Source organism: Lutra lutra, chromosome 4, assembly GCF_902655055.1.
Source record: "Lutra lutra chromosome 4, mLutLut1.2, whole genome shotgun sequence".
Lineage (NCBI taxonomy): Eukaryota > Metazoa > Chordata > Mammalia > Carnivora > Mustelidae > Lutra > Lutra lutra.
Genome location: NC_062281.1, coordinates 95,386,440 through 95,399,214, shown reverse-complemented (window position 1 = coordinate 95,399,214; position 12,775 = coordinate 95,386,440).

Sequence of the window (12,775 nt, the reverse complement as noted above, 5' to 3'; positions counted from 1 at the left end):
GAGGCAGGCAGAGAGAGAGGAAGCAGGCTCCCTGCTGAGCAGAGAGCCTGATGTGGGGCTCGATCCCAGGACCCTGGGACCATGACCTGAGCTGAAAGCAGAGGCTTTAACCCACTGAGCCACCCAGGCGCCCCAACTTAATGAATTCTTAAATGAAAAAGAAAACCCTAACACAAATTACAAAGAATCTAAAAAAAAAAAAAAAATAGGTTCCTAAAATGCTACATATAGGAACTATGAGGTAACAAGTCAAACAGGCTCCCAAGAAAATTTGTAATCTTAGGTATTTATATCAATAAAGAATAAAAATAAGTATTTAAACTAAAAACTTGGAAAAAGAAAAACTAAACAGTGGGAATCAGAAGAACAAAAGAAAAAAGGCAAAAATTTGTGAGCTAAGTGATAGAAAATAAGTAGAAAAGATAATACCCCAAAAATCAAAGCTGATAGTTAGAAAATAAAAAACACAATGCTTACCGCTAGCCAACAAATTGAAGAAAATTACACAGAAAAAGCACAAAAAAATCACACAAACAAAAAAATTATTATGAAGAAATAATCACACATTTAGAGAAAAATTAAAGGTTGTAATATTCTTTACTTAATATTATGGAAACAAATTTTAAAACTTGACTGAAATGAACATTTATCTAGAAAATAAAAATTATAAAATAGAACTCTAGAAGAAATGGAAAATCTAACCAATTTCCATGGAAGAAGTAGAAGTTGTCAATGAGGTAACCCTTCATGATTTATTGTGATGAGCACTCAGTAATGTATAGAACTGTTGAATCATTATATTGTTCACCTGAAACTAAGAGAATACTGTATATTAATTATACTAGAATTTTAAAAATACTCTATATCCAGATGTTTTCATAAGGAAATTCTGCCAAATATTTAAGTTCTTAACTGGTCCTGAATGTAGAAAATGCATGTGTTTTATTAGTATTACATTGATATCAAAATATGTAAAAGATTCTCTAAGAAACTACAGACCTAACTAATATATTAATATATTAATTAATTAACATACTAATTAATATATTAAACCAGCACAAGAATCCCAAATGAAATACAAATATAATTCAGGTATTAAAAAATGGATAGCTATCAGTTGAACTGGGATTTGTGACCAAGTATGTGGTCTATTCTGGAGAAAGTTCCATGTGCACTCAAGAAGAATGAGCATTCTGTTGTTTTAGGGTGGAATGTACTGTATATATCTATGAGGTCCATTTGGTCCAATGTGTCATTCAATGCTCCTCTTTCTTTATTGATTTTCTCCTTGGATGATCTGTCTATTACTGAGAGTGGTGTATTAAGATCCCCTATTATTAATGTATTCATATCAATATGACTCTTTATCTTGATTAACAATTTTCTTATGTAGTTGATGCTCCTGTATTGGGGGCATAAATATTTACAATTGTTAAATCTTCTTGTTGGATAGACCCTTTAAGAATGATGCAGTGTCCTTCTTTATCTCTGACTACAGTCTTTAGTTTAAAATCTAATTTATCTGATATGAGAATTGCTACCCCAGCTTTCTTTTGAGGCCCATTGTCATGAGAGATGCTTCTCCATCCCTTCACTTTCAGTCTGGATGTATTTTTAGGTTCAAAATGGGTCTCTTGCAGACAGCATATGGAAAGGTCCTGTTGTTTAATCCAATCTGCAACCCTGTGTCATTTTATGGGAGCTTTTAGGCCATTCATGTTGAGAGTTATTATTGAAAGATATGTTTTCATTGACATCACGTTGCCTGTGATGTCCTTGTTTCTATAGATTGTCTCTGTAAATTTCTGTTCTATGTCATTCTTGGGTTCTTTCTTTTTTTATAGGAACCCCCACCCCTAATATTTCTTCTAGACTGGCTTGGTGATCGTATACTCTTTTAAACCTTGCCGGTCTTGGAACCTCTTTATCTCACCATCCATTCTGAATGTCAACCTTGCTGGACAAAGTATTCTTGTCTGCATGTTCTTCTCATTTAGTGCTCTGAATATGTCTTGCCAGCCCTTTCTGGCTTGCCAGGTTTCTGTGGATAGGTCTGACATTATTCTGATGGGCCTTCCTCTGTACATAAGGAATCTCTTCCCCTAGCTGCCCTCAGATGTTTTTGTCTAAAATTATGATGCATCAGTCTTACAATCAAGTGTCTCAAAGTCTTTCTAGATTCGTTGATCTTGGGGGTGATCTTTCTGCCTCTAGGACACAAACATTGGTTCCAGTTCCCACACTGGGAAAATTTTCATCGACAATTTGTGCAATTATATTTTATAGTCTTCTTTCTTTCTCCTCCCCCTCAGGGATCCCAATAATTCTGATGCCAGAACATTTCCTGGCATCATTTATTTCCCTAATTCTGTCTTCATGATTTCTAAGATGTTTATTTCATGCCTCCTCCTGATCCTTTTGCTCTATCAGTTTGTCCTCTAGATCATTAATTCTATCTTCTGCTTCAGTTACCCTAGCTGTTAGAGTATTTAGATTAGATTGGATCTCACTGAAGGCATTTTTTAACTTCTTCCTGCATGGCTTTCACTTCTGCCCATAAATACTGATATTATTCCCTGCATATTCTCAGACCACAGTGCTTTGAAACTGGAACTCAACCACAAGAAAAAGTATGGAAGGAATTCAAACACTTGGAAGCTAAAGACCACCCTGCTTAAGAATGTTTGGATCAACCAGGAAATCAAAGAAGAACTTAAACAATTCATGGAAACCAATGAGAATGAAGACACATTGGTACAAAATCTATGGAATATAGCAAAGGCAGTCCTAAGGTGGAAATACATAGCCATCCAAGCCTCACTCAAAAAACTGAAAAATCCAGACTATACAAGCTCTCTTTATGCCTTTAAGAACTGGAGAATCAATCAAAAAAATAAAAACATTAAAAAAAAAAAGAACTGGAGAATAAAAAACAAATTAAGCCAACCAAGAAGGGAAATACTCAATATTAGAGCAGAGATCAATGAGATAGAAACTAGAGATACAGTAGAACATATCAACGAAACTAGAAGCTGGTTTTTTGAAAGAATCAATAAGATTGATAACCAATGGCCAAACTAATCCAAAAGAAAAGAGAGAGGACCCAAATTAATAAAATAATAAATGAAAAGGGAGAGATCATGACTAACACCAAGGAAATAGAAACAATCATCAAAAATTATTATCAACAAATAATCCTAAAATTTATATGGAACCAGAAAAGACCTCGAATAGCCAAAGGAATATTGAAAAAGAAAGCCAAAGTTGGTGGCATCACAATTCCGGACTTCAAGCTCTATTACAAAGCTGTCATCATCAAGACAGCATGGTACTGGCACAAAAACAGACACATAGATCAATGGAACAGAATAGAGAGCCCAGAAATCGACCCTCAACTCTATGGTCAACTCATCTTCGACAAAGCAGGAAAGAATGTCCAATGGAACAAAGACAGCCTCTTCAATAAATGGTGTTGGGAAAATTGGACAGCCACATGCAGAAAAATGAAATTGGATCATTTCCTTACACCACACACGAAAATAGACTCAAAATGGATGAAGGATCTCAACGTGAGAAAGGAATCCATCAAAATCCTCGAGGAGAACACAGGCAGCAACCTCTTCGACGTCAGCCGCAGCAACATCTTCCTAGGAACATCATCAAAGGCAAGGGAAGCAAGGGCAAAAATGAACTTTTGGGATTTTATCAAGATCAAAAGCTTTTGCACAGCAAAGGAAACAGTGAACAAAACCAAAAGACAACTGACAGAATGGGAGAAGATATTTGCAAATGACATATCAGATAAAGGGCTAGTGTCCAAAATCTATAAAGAACTTAGCAAACTCAACACCCAAAGAACAAATAATCCAATCAAGAAATGGGCAGAGGACATGAACAGACATTTCTGCAAAGAAGACATCCAGATGGCCAACAGACACATGAAAAAGTGCTCCATATCACTCGGCATCAGGGAAATACAAATCAAAACCACCATGAGATATCACCTCACACCAGTCAGAATGGCTAAAATTAACAAGTCAGGAAATGACAGATGCTGGCGAGGATGCGGAGAAAGGGGAACCCTCCTACACTGTTGGTGGGAATGCAAGCTGGTGCAACCACTCTGGAAAACAGCATGGAGGTTCCTCAAAATGTTGAAAATAGAACTACCCTATGACCCAGCAATTGCACTGCTGGGTATTTACCCTAAAGATACAAACATAGTGATCCGAAGGGGCACGTGCACCCGAATGTTTATAGCAGCAATGTCTACAATAGCCAAACTATGGAAAGAACCTAGATGTCCATCTACAGACGAATGGATAAAGAAGATGTGGTATATATACACAATGGAATACTATGCAGCCATCAAAAGAAATGAAATCTTGCCATTTGCGACGACGTGGATGGAACTAGAGGGTATCATGCTTAGCGAAATAAGTCAATCGGAGAAAGACAACTATCATATGATCTCCCTGATATGAGGGAGAGGAGATGCAACATGGGGGGTCGAGGGGGTAGGAGAAGAGTAAATGAAACAAGATGGGATTGGGAGGGAGACAAACCATAAGTGACTCTTAATCTCACAAAACAAACTGAGGGTTGATGGGGGGAGGGGGTTGGGAGAGGGGGTGGGGTTATGGATATCAGGGAGGGTATGTGCTATGGTGAGTGTTGTGAAGTGTGTAAACCTGGCGATTCGCAGACCTGTACCCCTGGGGATAAAAATATATGTTTATAAAGCTGTAAAAAAAAAAAAAAAAAAAAAAAAAAAGAAAGGATGAATCCCTAAGTTTTGTAGCAACATGGACGGGACTGGAAGAGATTATGCTGAGTGAAATAAGTCAAGCAGAGAGAGTCAATTATCATATGGTTTCACTTATTTGTGGAGCATAACAAATAGCATGGAGGACAAGGGGAGATGGAGAGGAGAAGGGAGTTGAGGGAAATTGGAAGGGGAGGTGAACCATGAGAGACTATGGACTCTGAAAAACGATCTGAGAATTTTGAAGGGGTGGGGGGTGGGAGGTTGGGGGCACCAGGTGGTGGGTATTGTAGAGGGCACGGATTGCATGGAGCACTGGGTGTGGTGCAAAAATAATGAATACTGTTATGCTGAAAAAAAATAAAAAATTTAAAAAAAAGAAAAAAAAATTATTATCAACAGTTAAATGCCAATAAGTTAAGCAACATAGAAGAAATGGATGCATTGCTGCAAATGTATAAACTTCCAAAACTTAATCAGGAAGAAATTGACAACCCGAATAGACCATTATCTAGTAACAAGATTGAAGCAGTGATCAAAAACCACCCAAAAAACAAGAGCCCAGGACCTGATGGATTCCCTGGAAAATTCTATCAAACATTCAGAGAAGAAATAATACCTATACTCCTGAAGCTGTTTCAAAAGATAGAAACAGAAGGAAAACTTCCAGACTCTTTTTATGAAGCCAGCATTACCATGATTCCCAAACCAGGCAAAGACCCCACCAAAAAGGAGAATTTCAGATCAATATCCCTGATGAATATGGATGCCAAGATTCTCAACTAGATCCTAGCTAATAGGACCCAACAGCACATTAAAAAGATTATCAACCATGACCAGGTGGGATTTATTCATGGGATGCAAGCGTGGTTCAACATTCGCAAATCAATCAATGTGATAGAACAAATCAGTAAGAGAAGAGAGAAGAATGACATGGTCCTCTCAATTGATGCAGAAAAAGCAAGATACAGCATCCAGTCCTGATTAAAACTCTTCAAAGTACAGAGATAGAGAGGGAACATTCCTGAACTTCATAAAATCTATCTATGAAAAACCCACAGTGAATATCATCCTCAATGGGGAAAAGCTGACAGCCTTCCCTTTGAGATCAGGAACAGGACTCTCGCCACTGTTGTTCAACATAGTACTAGAAGTCCTAGCAATAGCAACCAGACAACAAAAAGAAATGAAAGGTATTCGGGAGAGGAGTCAAGATGATGGAGAAGTAGCAGGCTGAGACAACATCAGGTAGCAGAAGATCAGCTAGATAGCTTATCAAAGCATTCCGAACACCTACAAATCCAACAGGATTTCGAAGAGAATAAGAGCAGCAATTCAAGAAACAGAAAATCAACCACTTTCTGAAAGGGTTTTTTCTTCTAGAAAAAATTTGGGATACAACTTCTTCTAATAGATCAAAATATACCCTAAATCTAGCACAGGGTTTTGTTCTAGTCTCCAGCCTAAGCAAATATCTCCACTTTCTCTTTTATTATTCTCCCAACTTATCAACTTCTTTTTTCGAAATTAAAAAAAAATTTTTTCCTCTTTGTAGTCATATTCCATCCCTTCGTTGTCTTTACCCTTATATGTTTTTCATTCTTTAAAATTTGGGGAGGTCGTTTCTTGTAAGAGACCAAAATACTCCCAAAATTAAATGGGTGATCCTGTTCTATTCACCAGTCTAATATATTTATATATATATTTTTTAATTTTATTTTTTATATTTTTCCTTTATTTTTTATTCTTTTTATTTCCTTCATTGTCTTTACCCTTATATATGTTTCTCATTCTTAAAATTTTGGGAGGTAGTTTCTTCTAAGAGACCAAAATACTTCCAAAATTAAGTGGGTGATCCTGTTCTATTCACCAGTCTAATATATATATGCATATATATATAATTTTATTTTTATATCTTTCATATTTTATATTTTTTATTTTTATATATTTTTATATTTTATAATATTATAATATATGTTATAATATTTTTTTATTTTTTATTTTTATATTTTTTATATTTTTCCTTTATCTTTTATTGTTTTTTTTTCTGAACTTTTTACCCCTTTGCTCCACCCACAATTTGGGGTCTCTTCTGATTTGGTTAAAACATATTTTCCTGGGGTCTTTGCCACCCTTTTAGTATTTTATTTGCTCCTTCATTTATTCTTATCTGGATAAAATGACAAGGCGGAAAAATTCACCACAAAAAAAAAAAAAAAAGAACAAGAGGCAGTACTGAAGGCTAGGGACTTAATCAATATGGACATTGGTAATATGTCAAATCTAGAGATCAGAATAACAATTCTCAAGGTGCTAGCTGGGCTCGAAAAAGGAATGGAAGATATTAGAGAAACCCTGTCTGGAGAAATAAAAGCCCTTTCTGGAGAAATAAAAGAACTAAAATCTAACCAAATTGAAACCAAAAAAGCTATTAATGAAGTGCAATAAAAAATGGAGGCTCTTACTGCTAGGATAAATGAGGCAGAAGAGAGAATTAGTGTTATAGAAGACCCAATGACAGAGAACAAAGAAGCTGAGCAAAAGAGAGACAAACAACTACTGGACGATGAGGGGAGAATTCAAGAGATAAGTGATACCATAAAATGAAACAACATTAGAATAATTTTGGGATTCCAGAAGGAAAAGAAAGAGAGAGGGGAGCAGAAGGTATATTGGAGAGAATTATGTAGAGAATTTCCCTAATATGACAAAGGGAACAAGCATCAAAATCCAGGAGATGGGGGCACCTGGGTGGCTCAGTGGGTTAAAGCCTCTTCCTTCGCCTCAGGTCATGATCCCAGGGTACTGGGATCGAGCCCCACGTCGGGCTCTCTGCTCAGCGGGAAGCCTGCTTCTCCCTCTCTCTCTCTCTGCCTGCCTCTCTGCCTACTTGTGATTTCTGTCTGTCAAATAAATAAATAAAATCTTAAAAAAAAAAATCCAGGAGATGCAGAGAAACCCCCTCAAAATCAATAAGAATAGGTTCACACACCGTCACCTAATAGTAAAATTTACAAGTCTTAGCGACAAACAGAAAATCCTGAAAGCAGCCCAGGAAAAGAAGTCTATAACATACAATGGTAAAAATATTAGATTAGCAGTGGACATATCCACAGAGACCTGGCAGGCCAGAAAGAACTGGCATGATATATTCAGAGCACTAAACAAGAAAAACATGCAGCCAAGAATACTGTATCCAGCGAGGCTATCACTGAAAATAGAGGGAGAGATAAAAAACTTCCAGGAAAAACAAAAACTGAAAGAATTTGCAAACACCAAACCAGCTCTACAGGAAATATTGAAAGGGGTCCTCTAAGCAGAGAGCCTAAAAGTAGTAGATCAGAAAGGAACAGAGACAATATACAGTAATAGTCATCTTACAGGCAATACTAAATGGCACTAAACTCATATCTCTCAATAGTTACCCTGAATGTAAATGGGCTCAACGACCCAATCAAAAGACACAGGATATCAGAATGGGTAAAAAAACAAAACCCATCAATATGCTGTCTAAAAGAAACTCATTTTAGAGCCAAAGACACCTCCAGATTTAAAGAGAGGGGATGAAAAACAATTGACCATGCTAATGGACATCAAAAGAAAGCTGGGGTGGCAATCATTACATCAAATCAATTAGATTTTAAACCAAAGACTGTAATAAGAGATGAGGAAGGACACTATATCATACTCAAAGGGTTTGTCCAACAAGAAGATCTAACAATTTTAAATATATATACCCCTAACATGGGAGCAGCCATCTATATAAAGCAATTAATTAAAAAAATAAGAGAAACTAATCAACAATACCATAATAGTAGGGGACATTAATAATCCCCTCAATGAAATGGACAGATCATCCAAGCAAAAGATCAACAAGGAAATAAAGGCCTTAAATGACACACTGGACCAGATGGACATCACAGATATATCCAGAACATTCCATCTCAGAGGACCAGAATACACATTCTTCCTAGTGCACATGGAACATTCTCCAGAATAGATCACATCCTGGGTCATAAATCAGGTCTCAACTGGTATTGAAAGATTGGGATCCTGCATATTTTCCCTGCATATTTTCAGACCACAATGCTCTGAAGCTAGAACTCAATCACAAGAGGAAATGTGGAAAGAACCCAAATACATGGAGACTAAACAGTATCCTTCTAAAGAATGAATGGATCAACGAGGAAATTAAAGAAGAATTTAAAAAATTCATGGAAACAAATGATAATGAAAACACAATGGTTCAAAATCTGTGGGACACAACAAAGGCAGTCCTGAGAGGAAAATATATAGCAATACAAGCCTTTCTCAAGAAATAAGAAAGTTCTGAAATTCACAACCTAACCCTACACCCAAAGGAGCTGGAGAAGGAACAAAAAAGAAAGCCTAAACCCAGCAGGAGAAGAGAAATCATAAAGATCAGAGCAGATATCAATGAAATAGAAACCAAAAAAACACAGTAGAACAAATCAACAAAACTAGGAGCTGGTTCTCTGAACGAATTAATAAGACTGATAAATCCATGGCCAGACTTATCAAAAAGAAAAGAGAAAGGACCCAAATCAATAAAATCATGAATGAAAGAGGAGAGATCACAATCAACACCAAAGAAATACAAACAATTAAAAGAACATATTGTGAGCAATTATACACCAGCAAATTTGACAATCTGGAAGAAATGGATGCATTCCTAAAGACATATAAACTACCACAACTGAACCAGGAAGAAATAGAAAGCCTCAACAGACCCATAACCAGTAAGAAGATTGAAGCAGTCATCCAAAATCTCCCAACACAAAAGAGGCCAGGGCCAGACGGCTTCCCAGGGGAATTCTACCAAACATTTAAAGATGAATTAATTCCTATTCTCCTGAAACTGTTCCAAAAAATAGAAATGGAAGGAAAACTTCCAAACTCATTTAATGAGGCCAGCATCACCTTGATCCCAAAACCAGACAAGGATCCCATCAAAAAAATGAACTACAGACTAATATCCTTGATGAACACAGATGCGAAAATTCTCACCAAAATACTAGTCAATAGGATTCAACAGTACATTAAAAGGATTATTCACCATGACCAAGTGGGATTTATTCCAGGGCTACAAGGTTGGTTCAACATCTGCAAATCAATCAATGTGATACAACACATTAATAAAAGAAAGAAGAACCATATGACACTCTCTATAGATGCTGAAAAAGCATTTGACAAAGTACAGCATACTTTCCTGATCAAAACTCATCAAAGTGTAGGGATAGAGGGCACATACCTCAATATCATCAAAGCCATCTATGAAAAACCCACTGCAAATATCATTCTCAATGGAGAAAAACTGAAAGCTTTTCCGCTAAGGTTAGGAACAAGACAGGGATGTCCATTATCACCACTGCTATTCAACATAGTACTAGAAGTCCTAGCCTCAGCAATCGGACAACAAAAAGAAATTAAAGGCATCCAAACTGGCAAAGAAGAAGTCAAACTCTCACTCTTTGCAGATGATATGATACTTTATGTGGAAAACCCAAATGACTCTACTCCAAATCTGCTAGAACTTGTACAGAAATTCAGTAAAGTGTCAGGACATAAAATCAATGCACAGAAATCAGGTGCATTTCTTTACACCAACAACAAGACAGAAGAAAGCAAAATTAAGGAGTCAGTGCCATTTACAATTGCACCCAAAACCATAAGTTACCTAGGAATAAATGTAACCAAAGAGGCAAAGAATCTATACTCAGAAAACTATAAAGTACTCATGAAAGAAATTGAGGAAGACACAAAGAAATCGAAAATTGTTCCATGCTCATGGATTGGAAGAACAAATATTGTGAAAATGTCCATGCTACCTAAAGCAATCTACACATTTAATGAAATCTCTATCAAAGTCCCAATCATTTTTTTCAAAAAAATGGAACAAATAATCCTACAATTTATATGGAACCAGAAAAGACCTTGAATGGCCAGAGGAATATTGAAAAAGAAAGCCAAAGTTGGTGGCATCACAATTCAGACTTCAAGCTCTATTACAAAGCTGTCATCATCAAGACAGTATGGTACTGGCACAAAAACAGACACATAGATCAATGTAACAGAATAGAGAGCCCAGAAATAGACCCTCAACTCTATGGTCAACTAATCTTCGACAAAGCAGGAAAGAATGATCAATGGGAAAAAGACAGTCTCTTCAACAAATAATGTTGGGAAGATTGGAAAGCCACATGCAGAAAAATGAAACTGGACCATTTTCTCACACCACACATGAAAATAGACTCAAAATGGATGACAGACCTCAATGTGAGACAGGAATCCATCAAAATCCTTGAGGGGAACACAGGCAGCAACCTCTTCGACCTCAGCCACAGCAAGTTCTTACTAGGAACATTGATTGCCAAAGGCAAGGGAAGCAAGAGCAAAAATGAACTATTGGGACTTCATCAAGATCAAAAGCTTTTGCACAGCAGAGGAAACAGTTAACAAAACAAAAAGACAACTGACAGAATGGGTGAAGATATTTGCAAACAACATACCAGATAAAGGGCTAGTATCCAAAATCAATAAACAGCTTAGCAAACTCACCACTCAAAGAACAAATAATCCAATCAAGAAAATGGCAGAGGACACAAACAGACATTTCTGTAAAGAAGACATCCAGATGGCCAGCAGACACATGAAAAAGTGCTCCGCATCACTCAGCATCAGGGAAATACAAATCAAAACCACAATGAGATACCACCTCACACCAGTCAGAATGGCTAAAATTAACAAGTCAGGAAATGACAGATGCTGGCAAAGATGCAGAGAAAGGGGAACCCTCCTACACTGTTGGTGGGAATGCAAACTGGTGCAACCACTCTGGAAAACAGCATGGAGGTTCCTCAAAAAGTTGAAAATAGAGCTACCCTCCAACCCAGCAATTGCACTACTGGGTATTTACCCTAAAGATACAAACATAGTGATCTGAAGGGGCACATGCACCCGAATGTTTATAGCAGGAATGTCCGTAATAGCCAAACTATGGAAAGAACCTAGATGTCCATCAACAGATGAATGGATAAAGATGTGATATATGTATATCACATCTTTATCTATTTATATGTATACACACACACACACACACACACACACACACACACACACACACACACACACACAATGGAATCCTATGCAGCCATCAAAAGAAATGAAATCTTGCCATTTGTGATGACACGGATGGAACTAGAGGTTATTATGCTCAGTGAAATAAGTCAATCAGAGAAAGACAACTATCATATGATCTCCCTGATATAAGGAAGGGGAGATGCAACGTGGGGGGGTTGGGGGTAGGAAAAGAATAAACAAAACAAGATGGGATCGGGAGGGAGACAAATCATAAGAGACTCAATCTCACAAAACAAACTGGGAGTTGCTGGGGGGTGGCGGGGAGGGAGAGGGTGATGGGGTTATGGACATTGGGGAAGGTATGTGCTATGGTGAGTGCTGTGAAGTGTGTAAATCTGGCGATTCCCAGACCTATACCCCTGGGGATAATAATATATCATATGTTAATAAAAAAATAAATAATAATAATTTAAAAAAAGAAATAAAAGATATTCAAATTGGCAAAGAAGAAGTCAAACTCTCTCTCTTTGCAGATGACATGATACTTTATATGGAAAACCCAAAAGACTCCACCCCCAAACTACTAGAACTCATACAGTAATTCAGTAATGTGGCAGGATACAAAATAATGTACAGAAATCAGTTGCTTTCCTGTACACTAACAACGAAAATATAGAAAGGGAAATTAGAGAATCGGTTCCATTTACTATAGCACCAAGAACCATAAGATACTTGGGAATAAACCTAACCAAAGAGGTAAAGGATCTGTACTCAAGGAACTACAGAACTCTCATGAAAGAAACTGAAGAAGATACAAAAAGATGGAACAGCATCCCATGCTCATGGATCAGAAGAATAAACACTGTTAAAATGTCAATACTGCCTAGAGAAATCTGTACTTTCAATGCC